The 10000-nt window shown below is 47.5% G+C and overlaps 15 non-coding genes across 15 annotated transcripts; 4 read left to right on the top strand and 11 right to left on the bottom strand.

The window, feature by feature from the left end:
- Positions 1 to 1237: 1237 nt before the first annotated feature.
- TRNAW-CCA (transfer RNA tryptophan (anticodon CCA)) lies at positions 1238 to 1309 on the bottom strand. Its single transcript has one exon. It is a non-coding gene; the product is annotated as a tRNA-Trp (tRNA).
- Positions 1310 to 1557: 248 nt separating this feature from the next.
- TRNAN-GUU (transfer RNA asparagine (anticodon GUU)) lies at positions 1558 to 1631 on the bottom strand. Its single transcript has one exon. It is a non-coding gene; the product is annotated as a tRNA-Asn (tRNA).
- A 349-nt stretch (positions 1632 to 1980) lies between these two features.
- Positions 1981 to 2052, bottom strand: TRNAW-CCA (transfer RNA tryptophan (anticodon CCA)). Its single transcript has one exon. It is a non-coding gene; the product is annotated as a tRNA-Trp (tRNA).
- A 1626-nt stretch (positions 2053 to 3678) lies between these two features.
- On the bottom strand, positions 3679 to 3750 carry TRNAW-CCA (transfer RNA tryptophan (anticodon CCA)). The gene has a single exon. It is a non-coding gene; the product is annotated as a tRNA-Trp (tRNA).
- Positions 3751 to 3998: 248 nt separating this feature from the next.
- On the bottom strand, positions 3999 to 4072 carry TRNAN-GUU (transfer RNA asparagine (anticodon GUU)). The gene has a single exon. It is a non-coding gene; the product is annotated as a tRNA-Asn (tRNA).
- A 207-nt stretch (positions 4073 to 4279) lies between these two features.
- TRNAG-GCC (transfer RNA glycine (anticodon GCC)) lies at positions 4280 to 4350 on the top strand. The gene has a single exon. It is a non-coding gene; the product is annotated as a tRNA-Gly (tRNA).
- A 71-nt stretch (positions 4351 to 4421) lies between these two features.
- TRNAW-CCA (transfer RNA tryptophan (anticodon CCA)) lies at positions 4422 to 4493 on the bottom strand. The gene has a single exon. It is a non-coding gene; the product is annotated as a tRNA-Trp (tRNA).
- A 1472-nt stretch (positions 4494 to 5965) lies between these two features.
- Positions 5966 to 6036, top strand: TRNAG-GCC (transfer RNA glycine (anticodon GCC)). The gene has a single exon. It is a non-coding gene; the product is annotated as a tRNA-Gly (tRNA).
- Positions 6037 to 6107: 71 nt separating this feature from the next.
- TRNAW-CCA (transfer RNA tryptophan (anticodon CCA)) lies at positions 6108 to 6179 on the bottom strand. The gene has a single exon. It is a non-coding gene; the product is annotated as a tRNA-Trp (tRNA).
- Positions 6180 to 6427: 248 nt separating this feature from the next.
- TRNAN-GUU (transfer RNA asparagine (anticodon GUU)) lies at positions 6428 to 6501 on the bottom strand. The gene has a single exon. It is a non-coding gene; the product is annotated as a tRNA-Asn (tRNA).
- A 207-nt stretch (positions 6502 to 6708) lies between these two features.
- Positions 6709 to 6779, top strand: TRNAG-GCC (transfer RNA glycine (anticodon GCC)). The gene has a single exon. It is a non-coding gene; the product is annotated as a tRNA-Gly (tRNA).
- Positions 6780 to 6850: 71 nt separating this feature from the next.
- Positions 6851 to 6922, bottom strand: TRNAW-CCA (transfer RNA tryptophan (anticodon CCA)). The gene has a single exon. It is a non-coding gene; the product is annotated as a tRNA-Trp (tRNA).
- Positions 6923 to 8406: 1484 nt separating this feature from the next.
- Positions 8407 to 8477, top strand: TRNAG-GCC (transfer RNA glycine (anticodon GCC)). Its single transcript has one exon. It is a non-coding gene; the product is annotated as a tRNA-Gly (tRNA).
- A 71-nt stretch (positions 8478 to 8548) lies between these two features.
- On the bottom strand, positions 8549 to 8620 carry TRNAW-CCA (transfer RNA tryptophan (anticodon CCA)). The gene has a single exon. It is a non-coding gene; the product is annotated as a tRNA-Trp (tRNA).
- Positions 8621 to 8868: 248 nt separating this feature from the next.
- On the bottom strand, positions 8869 to 8942 carry TRNAN-GUU (transfer RNA asparagine (anticodon GUU)). Its single transcript has one exon. It is a non-coding gene; the product is annotated as a tRNA-Asn (tRNA).
- Positions 8943 to 10000: the final 1058 nt, after the last annotated feature.

Consider the following 10000-nt stretch of genomic DNA (forward strand, 5'->3'; position numbering starts at 1 on the left):
GTGTTATATAATGCGTCTTTATGCCATACAGCATTTCTCATTTGCTTAGTGTCTTGTTATTGTTGGACGTAATGATGAATAGACTACTGTCTAATGGTCTTAGAGCCAGTATTACTACCGGTCCCAGTGTATGAGACACATACATGACTTTTCTGTTGCCTGCTTAGCATAGCTCCCTGCTCCTCTGTAGGTGTGCTACCAGCCAGTAAGGCGTGTGCCTTGCCCATCAGATGTGTTATGTTAGACTTGACTTCTCTGTGAGCAAAGTCTCCCTCCCATAGCAGGTGCTTTCTCTGAACTCTTGACTTGTAAGACTGCTGGGAAAGGCCCTCCCTAGCCCCTCACTCAGATAGATACATTTACCTTCAGAGCTCAGCTTTGGAGAAAGAGATTGGGGAGAGAGCAAATAGGGGAAGGCCCATGGTGCACACTTTATTTTACATAAAAGCTGGGGCTTGTGGGAGGACAGGGACAAGAGGGTTCTCAGGGAAAGAAATCCCAGGAGTATTGATGGCTAGGCCCTGAAACACAACAATCCCGGATTGGCAAGGCACAATATGCCTGTGCAACAGGCCTGACCCTAGGCTTCCGGAGTTCTTGGTCACAAAAGGCTCCAGTGATCTAAGCCCGACCAGGGCTATGCCCGACCAGGGCTGTAGGCCGCGTTGGGAGCGCGTTAGGGACGCGTAAAGGGACGCAGGGCGCAGAACTCTGCCCGTTTCACCCCAGCATTTAGGGGAGGACACAGAATCTGGGAAAGCCAGTGGGAAGGATTTTCCAGGAGGAGAGTTCAGTGAGATAATCTGAAACACAATAGTGCTGGTGATCTGGCGGGTGCATTCTGTGAACCACTTTTGTCGGGAGCAGCCTGCCATCATGCCCTGCTAAACACAACTCTAGTCCCAAGCCAGTGACCTCAGCAAATGCAAAGACATTCATAGTTATAGTCTCCTGCATCTGATTCTTGCCATCTTCATGTGAAACGTTGGCGTTATCATGTCTGCTGCGCACACTTTGTTCATATGTGTACAATTTAAGTGTGTGCACCTGATCACTGTCTTGGGCAGAGCTCTGCCTGTGAACAACCCATGTGAAGCATTGGTGGTTCAGTGGTAGAATTCTCGCCTGCCACGCGGGAGGCCCGGGTTCGATTCCCAGCCAATGCAAGACTGCTTTCTTTTGACTTTGTTTTCGAAAGGAAATATATGACCTCAGTGGGGAATAAAATGGTAAGCAGTGACCCCGACGTGATTTGAACACGCAACCTTCTGATCTGGAGTCAGACGCGCTACCGTTGCGCCACGAGGTCCTTACACTTACAGCTTTCGGAGCCAGATCAACAAATGCTGTGGGCCTTTTGACTTATTTTCCCCTCCTCATATGCCTACAGTTGTATTACAGAGCTTGACCTTTTGTTTTCTATCCTAATTATGAAATTGACTGCAGGTGCCGAGAGAACGCAGAGAATTGAAATATTCAGGGAAAGGGTGTCCAGCAGGAGAGAGCAAAGGTATGTATCTGTTTTCCATTCAAGTGTTTCATTCAGGCAAAATAATACGTCCCTGGGTGGGCTTGAACCACCAACCTTTCGGTTAACAGCCGAACGCGCTAACCGATTGCGCTACAGAGACGAGTGACTACAGCATCTTTCCTTAGACTCAATATATATCTTGATATGTATGTGCCTGCCTGGAGCTTGTCTTATATAAGCCATCATCATGTGAAACTTTGGCGTTGTCATGTCTGCTGCGCACACTTTGTTCATATGTGTACAATTTAAGTGTGTGCACCTGATCACTGTCTTGGACAGAGCTATGCCTGTGAACTCCCCATGTGAAGCATTGGTGGTTCAGTGGTAGAATTCTCGCCTGCCACGCGGGAGGCCCAGGTTCGATTCCCGGCCAATGCAAGGATGCGTTCCTTTGACTTTGTTTTCGAAAGGAAATATATGAACTCAGTGGGGAATAAAATGGTAAGCAGTGACCCCGACGTGATTTGACCACGCAACCTTCTGATCTGGAGTCAGACGCGCTACCGTTGCGCCACAAGGTCCTTACACTTACAGCCTTCAAGCCAGATCAACAAATGCTGATGGCCTTTTGACTTATTTTCCCTTCCTCATATGCCTACAGTTGTATTACAGGGCTAGGCCTTTTGTTTTCTATCCTAATTATGAAATTGACTGCAGGTGCAGAGAGAACGCAGAGGATTGAAATGTTCAGATAAAGGGTCTTAAGCAGGAGAGAGCAGAGGTACGTATCTGTGTTTCATTAAAGTGTTTCATGCCGGCAAAAAGGATACTTCCCTGGGTGGGCTTGAACCACCAACCTTTCTGTTAACAACCGAACGCGCTAACCATTTGCACCACAGAGGTTAATAACTGTAGCACAGTTCCTGAGACTCAATATATATCTTGATAATTGTGTGCCTGCCTGGAGCTTGTGTTATATAATGCGTCTTTATGCCATACAGCATTTCTCATTTGCTTAGTGTCTTGTTATTGTTGGACGTAATGATGAATAGACTACTGTCTAATGGTCTTAGAGCCAGTATTACTACCGGTCCCAGTGTATGAGACACATACATGACTTTTCTGTTGCCTGCTTAGCATAGCTCCCTGCTCCTCTGTAGGTGTGCTACCAGCCAGTAAGGCGTGTGCCTTGCCCATCAGATGTGTTATGTTAGACTTGACTTCTCTGTGAGCAAAGTCTCCCTCCCATAGCAGGTGCTTTCTCTGAACTCTTGACTTGTAAGACTGCTGGGAAAGGCCCTCCCTAGCCCCTCACTCAGATAGATACATTTACCTTCAGAGCTCAGCTTTGGAGAAAGAGATTGGGGAGAGAGCAAATAGGGGAAGGCCCATGGTGCACACTTTATTTTACATAAAAGCTGGGGCTTGTGGGAGGACAGGGACAAGAGGGTTCTCAGGGAAAGAAATCCCAGGAGTATTGATGGCTAGGCCCTGAAACACAACAATCCCGGATTGGCAAGGCACAATATGCCTGTGCAACAGGCCTGACCCTAGGCTTCCGGAGTTCTTGGTCACAAAAGGCTCCAGTGATCTAAGCCCGACCAGGGCTGTGCCCGACCAGGGCTGTAGGCCACGTTGGGAGCGCGTTAGGGACGCGTAAAGGGACGCAGGGCGCAGAACTCTGCCCGTTTCACCCCAGCATTTAGGGGAGGACACAGAATCTGGGAAAGCCAGTGGGAAGGATTTTCCAGGAGGAGAGTTCAGTGAGATAATCTGAAACACAATAGTGCTGGTGATCTGGCGGGTGCATTCTGTGAACCACTTTTGTCGGGAGCAGCCTGCCATCATGCCCTGATAAACACAACTCTAGTCCCAAGCCAGTGACCTCAGCAAATGCAAAGACATTCATAGTTATAGTCTCCTGCATCTGATTCTTGCCATCTTCATGTGAAACGTTGGCGTTATCATGTCTGCGGCGCACACTTTGTTCATATGTGTACAATTTAAGTGTGTGCACCTGATCACTGTCTTGGGCAGAGCTCTGCCTGTGAACAACCCATGTGAAGCATTGGTGGTTCAGTGGTAGAATTCTCGCCTGCCACGCGGGAGGCCCGGGTTCGATTCCCAGCCAATGCAAGACTGCTTTCTTTTGACTTTGTTTTCGAAAGGAAATATATGACCTCAGTGGGGAATAAAATGGTAAGCAGTGACCCCGACGTGATTTGAACACGCAACCTTCTGATCTGGAGTCAGACGCACTACCGTTGCGCCACGAGGTCCTTACACTTACAGCTTTCGGAGCCAGATCAACAAATGCTGTGGGCCTTTTGACTTATTTTCCCCTCCTCATATGCCTACAGTTGTATTACAGAACTTGACCTTTTGTTTTCTATCCTAATTATGAAATTGACTGCAGGTGCCGAGAGAACGCAGAGAATTGAAATATTCAGGGAAAGGGTGTCCAGCAGGAGAGAGCAAAGGTATGTATCTGTTTTCCATTCAAGTGTTTCATTCAGGCAAAATAATACGTCCCTGGGTGGGCTTGAACCACCAACCTTTCGGTTAACAGCCGAACGCGCTAACCAATTGCGCCACAGAGACGAGTGACTACAGCATCTTTCCTTAGACTCAATATATATCTTGATATGTATGTGCCTGCCTGGAGCTTGTCTTATATAAGCCATCATCATGTGAAACTTTGGCGTTGTCATGTCTGCTGCGCACACTTTGTTCACATGTGTACAATTTAAGTGTGTGCACCTGATCACTGTCTTGGACAGAGCTATGCCTGTGAACTCCCCATGTGAAGCATTGGTGGTTCAGTGGTAGAATTCTCGCCTGCCACGCGGGAGGCCCGGGTTCGATTCCCGGCCAATGCAAGGCTGCGTTCCTTTGACTTTGTTTTCGAAAGGAAATATATGAACTCAGTGGGGAATAAAATGGTAAGCAGTGACCCCGACGTGATTTGACCACGCAACCTTCTGATCTGGAGTCAGACGCGCTACCGTTGCGCCACAAGGTCCTTACACTTACAGCCTTCAAGCCAGATCAACAAATGCTGATGGCCTTTTGACTTATTTTCCCTTCCTCATATGCCTACAGTTGTATTACAGGGCTAGGCCTTTTGTTTTCTATCCTAATTATGAAATTGACTGCAGGTGCAGAGAGAACGCAGAGGATTGAAATGTTCAGATAAAGGGTCTTAAGCAGGAGAGAGCAGAGGTACGTATCTGTGTTTCATTAAAGTGTTTCATGCCGGCAAAAAGGATACTTCCCTGGGTGGGCTTGAACCACCAACCTTTCTGTTAACAACCGAACGCGCTAACCATTTGCACCACAGAGGTTAATAACTGTAGCACAGTTCCTGAGACTCAATATATATCTTGATAATTGTGTGCCTGCCTGGAGCTTGTGTTATATAATGCGTCTTTATGCCATACAGCATTTCTCATTTGCTTAGTGTCTTGTTATTGTTGGACGTAATGATGAATAGACTACTGTCTAATGGTCTTAGAGCCAGTATTACTACCGGTCCCAGTGTATGAGACACATACATGACTTTTCTGTTGCCTGCTTAGCATAGCTCCCTGCTCCTCTGTAGGTGTGCTACCAGCCAGTAAGGCGTGTGCCTTGCCCATCAGATGTGTTATGTTAGACTTGACTTCTCTGTGAGCAAAGTCTCCCTCCCATAGCAGGTGCTTTCTCTGAACTCTTGACTTGTAAGACTGCTGGGAAAGGCCCTCCCTAGCCCCTCACTCAGATAGATACATTTACCTTCAGAGCTCAGCTTTGGAGAAAGAGATTGGGGAGAGAGCAAATAGGGGAAGGCCCATGGTGCACACTTTATTTTACATAAAAGCTGGGGCTTGTGGGAGGACAGGGACAAGAGGGTTCTCAGGGAAAGAAATCCCAGGAGTATTGATGGCTAGGCCCTGAAACACAACAATCCCGGATTGGCAAGGCACAATATGCCTGTGCAACAGGCCTGACCCTAGGCTTCCGGAGTTCTTGGTCACAAAAGGCTCCAGTGATCTAAGCCCGACCAGGGCTGTGCCCGACCAGGGCTGTAGGCCGCGTTGGGAGCGCGTTAGGGACGCAGGGCGCAGAACTCTGCCCGTTTCACCCCAGCATTTAGGGGAGGACACAGAATCTGGGAAAGCCAGTGGGAAGGATTTTCCAGGAGGAGAGTTCAGTGAGATAATCTGAAACACAATAGTGCTGGTGATCTGGCGGGTGCATTCTGTGAACCACTTTTGTCGGGAGCAGCCTGCCATCATGCCCTGATAAACACAACTCTAGTCCCAAGCCAGTGACCTCAGCAAATGCAAAGACATTCATAGTTATAGTCTCCTGCATCTGATTCTTGCCATCTTCATGTGAAACGTTGGCGTTATCATGTCTGCTGCGCACACTTGGTTCATATGTGTACAATTTAAGTGTGTGCACCTGATCACTGTCTTGGGCAGAGCTCTGCCTGTGAACAACCCATGTGAAGCATTGGTGGTTCAGTGGTAGAATTCTCGCCTGCCACGCGGGAGGCCCGGGTTCGATTCCCGGCCAATGCAAGACTGCTTTCTTTTGACTTTGTTTTCGAAAGGAAATATATGACCTCAGTGGGGAATAAAATGGTAAGCAGTGACCCCGACGTGATTTGAACACGCAACCTTCTGATCTGGAGTCAGATGCGCTACCGTTGCGCCACGAGGTCCTTACACTTACAGCTTTCGGAGCCAGATCAACAAATGCTGTGGGCCTTTTGACTTATTTTCCCCTCCTCATATGCCTACAGTTGTATTACAGAGCTTGACCTTTTGTTTTCTATCCTAATTATGAAATTGACTGCAGGTGCCGAGAGAACGCAGAGAATTGAAATATTCAGGGAAAGGGTGTCCAGCAAGAGAGAGCAAAGGTATGTATCTGTTTTCCATTCAAGTGTTTCATTCAGGCAAAATAATACGTCCCTGGGTGGGCTTGAACCACCAACCTTTCGGTTAACAGCCGAACGCGCTAACCAATTGCGCCACAGAGACGAGTGACTACAGCATCTTTCCTTAGACTCAATATATATCTTGATATGTATGTGCCTGCCTGGAGCTTGTCTTATATAAGCCATCATCATGTGAAACTTTGGCGTTGTCATGTCTGCTGCGCACACTTTGTTCATATGTGTACAATTTAAGTGTGTGCACCTGATCACTGTCTTGGACAGAGCTATGCCTGTGAACTCCCCATGTGAAGCATTGGTGGTTCAGTGGTAGAATTCTCGCCTGCCACGCGGGAGGCCCGGGTTCGATTCCCGGCCAATGCAAGGCTGCGTTCCTTTGACTTTGTTTTCGAAAGGAAATATATGAACTCAGTGGGGAATAAAATGGTAAGCAGTGACCCCGACGTGATTTGACCACGCAACCTTCTGATCTGGAGTCAGACGCGCTACCGTTGCGCCACAAGGTCCTTACACTTACAGCCTTCAAGCCAGATCAACAAATGCTGATGGCCTTTTGACTTATTTTCCCTTCCTCATATGCCTACAGTTGTATTACAGGGCTAGGCCTTTTGTTTTCTATCCTAATTATGAAATTGACTGCAGGTGCAGAGAGAACGCAGAGGATTGAAATGTTCAGATAAAGGGTCTTAAGCAGGAGAGAGCAGAGGTACGTATCTGTGTTTCATTAAAGTGTTTCATGCCGGCAAAAAGGATACTTCCCTGGGTGGGCTTGAACCACCAACCTTTCTGTTAACAACCGAACGCGCTAACCATTTGCACCACAGAGGTTAATAACTGTAGCACAGTTCCTGAGACTCAATATATATCTTGATAATTGTGTGCCTGCCTGGAGCTTGTGTTATATAATGCGTCTTTATGCCATACAGCATTTCTCATTTGCTTAGTGTCTTGTTATTGTTGGACGTAATGATGAATAGACTACTGTCTAATGGTCTTAGAGCCAGTATTACTACCGGTCCCAGTGTATGAGACACATACATGACTTTTCTGTTGCCTGCTTAGCATAGCTCCCTGCTCCTCTGTAGGTGTGCTACCAGCCAGTAAGGCGTGTGCCTTGCCCATCAGATGTGTTATGTTAGACTTGACTTCTCTGTGAGCAAAGTCTCCCTCCCATAGCAGGTGCTTTCTCTGAACTCTTGACTTGTAAGACTGCTGGGAAAGGCCCTCCCTAGCCCCTCACTCAGATAGATACATTTACCTTCAGAGCTCAGCTTTGGAGAAAGAGATTGGGGAGAGAGCAAATAGGGGAAGGCCCATGGTGCACACTTTATTTTACATAAAAGCTGGGGCTTGTGGGAGGACAGGGACAAGAGGGTTCTCAGGGAAAGAAATCCCAGGAGTATTGATGGCTAGGCCCTGAAACACAACAATCCCGGATTGGCAAGGCACAATATGCCTGTGCAACAGGCCTGACCCTAGGCTTCCGGAGTTCTTGGTCACAAAAGGCTCCAGTGATCTAAGCCCGACCAGGGCTGTGCCCGACCAGGGCTGTAGGCCGCGTTGGGAGCGCGTTAGGGACGCGTAAAGGGACGCAGGGCGCAGAACTCTGCCCGTTTCACCCCAGCATTTAGGGGAGGACACAGAATCTGGGAAAGCCAGTGGGAAGGATTTTCCAGGAGGAGAGTTCAGTGAGATAATCTGAAACACAATAGTGCTGGTGATCTGGCGGGTGCATTCTGTGAACCACTTTTGTCGGGAGCAGCCTGCCATCATGCCCTGATAAACACAACTCTAGTCCCAAGCCAGTGACCTCAGCAAATGCAAAGACATTCATAGTTATAGTCTCCTGCATCTGATTCTTGCCATCTTCATGTGAAACGTTGGCGTTATCATGTCTGCTGCGCACACTTTGTTCATATGTGTACAATTTAAGTGTGTGCACCTGATCACTGTCTTGGGCAGAGCTCTGCCTGTGAACAACCCATGTGAAGCATTGGTGGTTCAGTGGTAGAATTCTCGCCTGCCACGCGGGAGGCCCGGGTTCGATTCCCGGCCAATGCGAGACTGCTTTCTTTTGACTTTGTTTTCGAAAGGAAATATATGACCTCAGTGGGGAATAAAATGGTAAGCAGTGACCCCGACGTGATTTGAACACGCAACCTTCTGATCTGGAGTCAGACGCGCTACCGTTGCGCCACGAGGTCCTTACACTTACAGCTTTCGGAGCCAGATCAACAAATGCTGTGGGCCTTTTGACTTATTTTCCCCTCCTCATATGCCTACAGTTGTATTACAGAGCTTGACCTTTTGTTTTCTATCCTAATTATGAAATTGACTGCAGGTGCCGAGAGAACGCAGAGAATTGAAATATTCAGGGAAAGGGTGTCCAGCAAGAGAGAGCAAAGGTATGTATCTGTTTTCCATTCAAGTGTTTCATTCAGGCAAAATAATACGTCCCTGGGTGGGCTTGAACCACGAACCTTTCGGTTAACAGCCGAACGCGCTAACCGATTGCGCCACAGAGACGAGTGACTACAGCATCTTTCCTTAGACTCAATATATATCTTGATATGTATGTGCCTGCCTGGAGCTTGTCTTATATAAGCCATCATCATGTGAAACTTTGGCGTTGTCATGTCTGCTGCGCACACTTTGTTCATATGTGTACAATTTAAGTGTGTGCACCTGATCACTGTCTTGGACAGAGCTATGCCTGTGAACTCCCCATGTGAAGCATTGGTGGTTCAGTGGTAGAATTCTCGCCTGCCACGCGGGAGGCTCGGGTTTGATTCCCGGCCAATGCAAGGCTGCGTTCCTTTGACTTTGTTTTCGAAAGGAAATATATGAACTCAGTGGGGAATAAAATGGTAAGCAGTAACCCCGACGTGATTTGACCACGCAACCTTCTGATCTGGAGTCAGACGCGCTACCGTTGCGCCACAAGGTACTTACACTTACAGCCTTCAAGCCAGATCAACAAATGCTGATGGCCTTTTGACTTATTTTCCCTTCCTCATATGCCTACAGTTGTATTACAGGGCTAGGCCTTTTGTTTTCTATCCTAATTATGAAATTGACTGCAGGTGCAGAGAGAACGCAGAGGATTGAAATGTTCAGATAAAGGGTCTTAAGCAGGAGAGAGCAGAGGTACGTATCTGTGTTTCATTAAAGTGTTTCATGCCGGCAAAAAGGATACTTCCCTGGGTGGGCTTGAACCACCAACCTTTCTGTTAACAACCGAACGCGCTAACCATTTGCACCACAGAGGTTAATAACTGTAGCACACTTCCTGAGACTCAATATATATCTTGATAATTGTGTGCCTGCCTGGAGCTTGTGTTATATAATGCGTCTTTATGCCATACAGCATTTCTCATTTGCTTAGTGTCTTGTTATTGTTGGACGTAATGATGAATAGACTACTGTCTAATGGTCTTAGAGCCAGTATTACTACCGGTCCCAGTGTATGAGACACATACATGACTTTTCTGTTGCCTGCTTAGCATAGCTCCCTGCTCCTCTGTAGGTGTGCTACCAGCCAGTAAGGCGTGTGCCTTGCCCATCAGATGTGTTATGTTAGACTT

The sequence above is a fragment of the Lissotriton helveticus genome, chromosome 1_2 (genome assembly GCF_964261635.1).
Source record: "Lissotriton helveticus chromosome 1_2, aLisHel1.1, whole genome shotgun sequence".
In the NCBI taxonomy this organism is placed as follows: domain Eukaryota; kingdom Metazoa; phylum Chordata; class Amphibia; order Caudata; family Salamandridae; genus Lissotriton; species Lissotriton helveticus.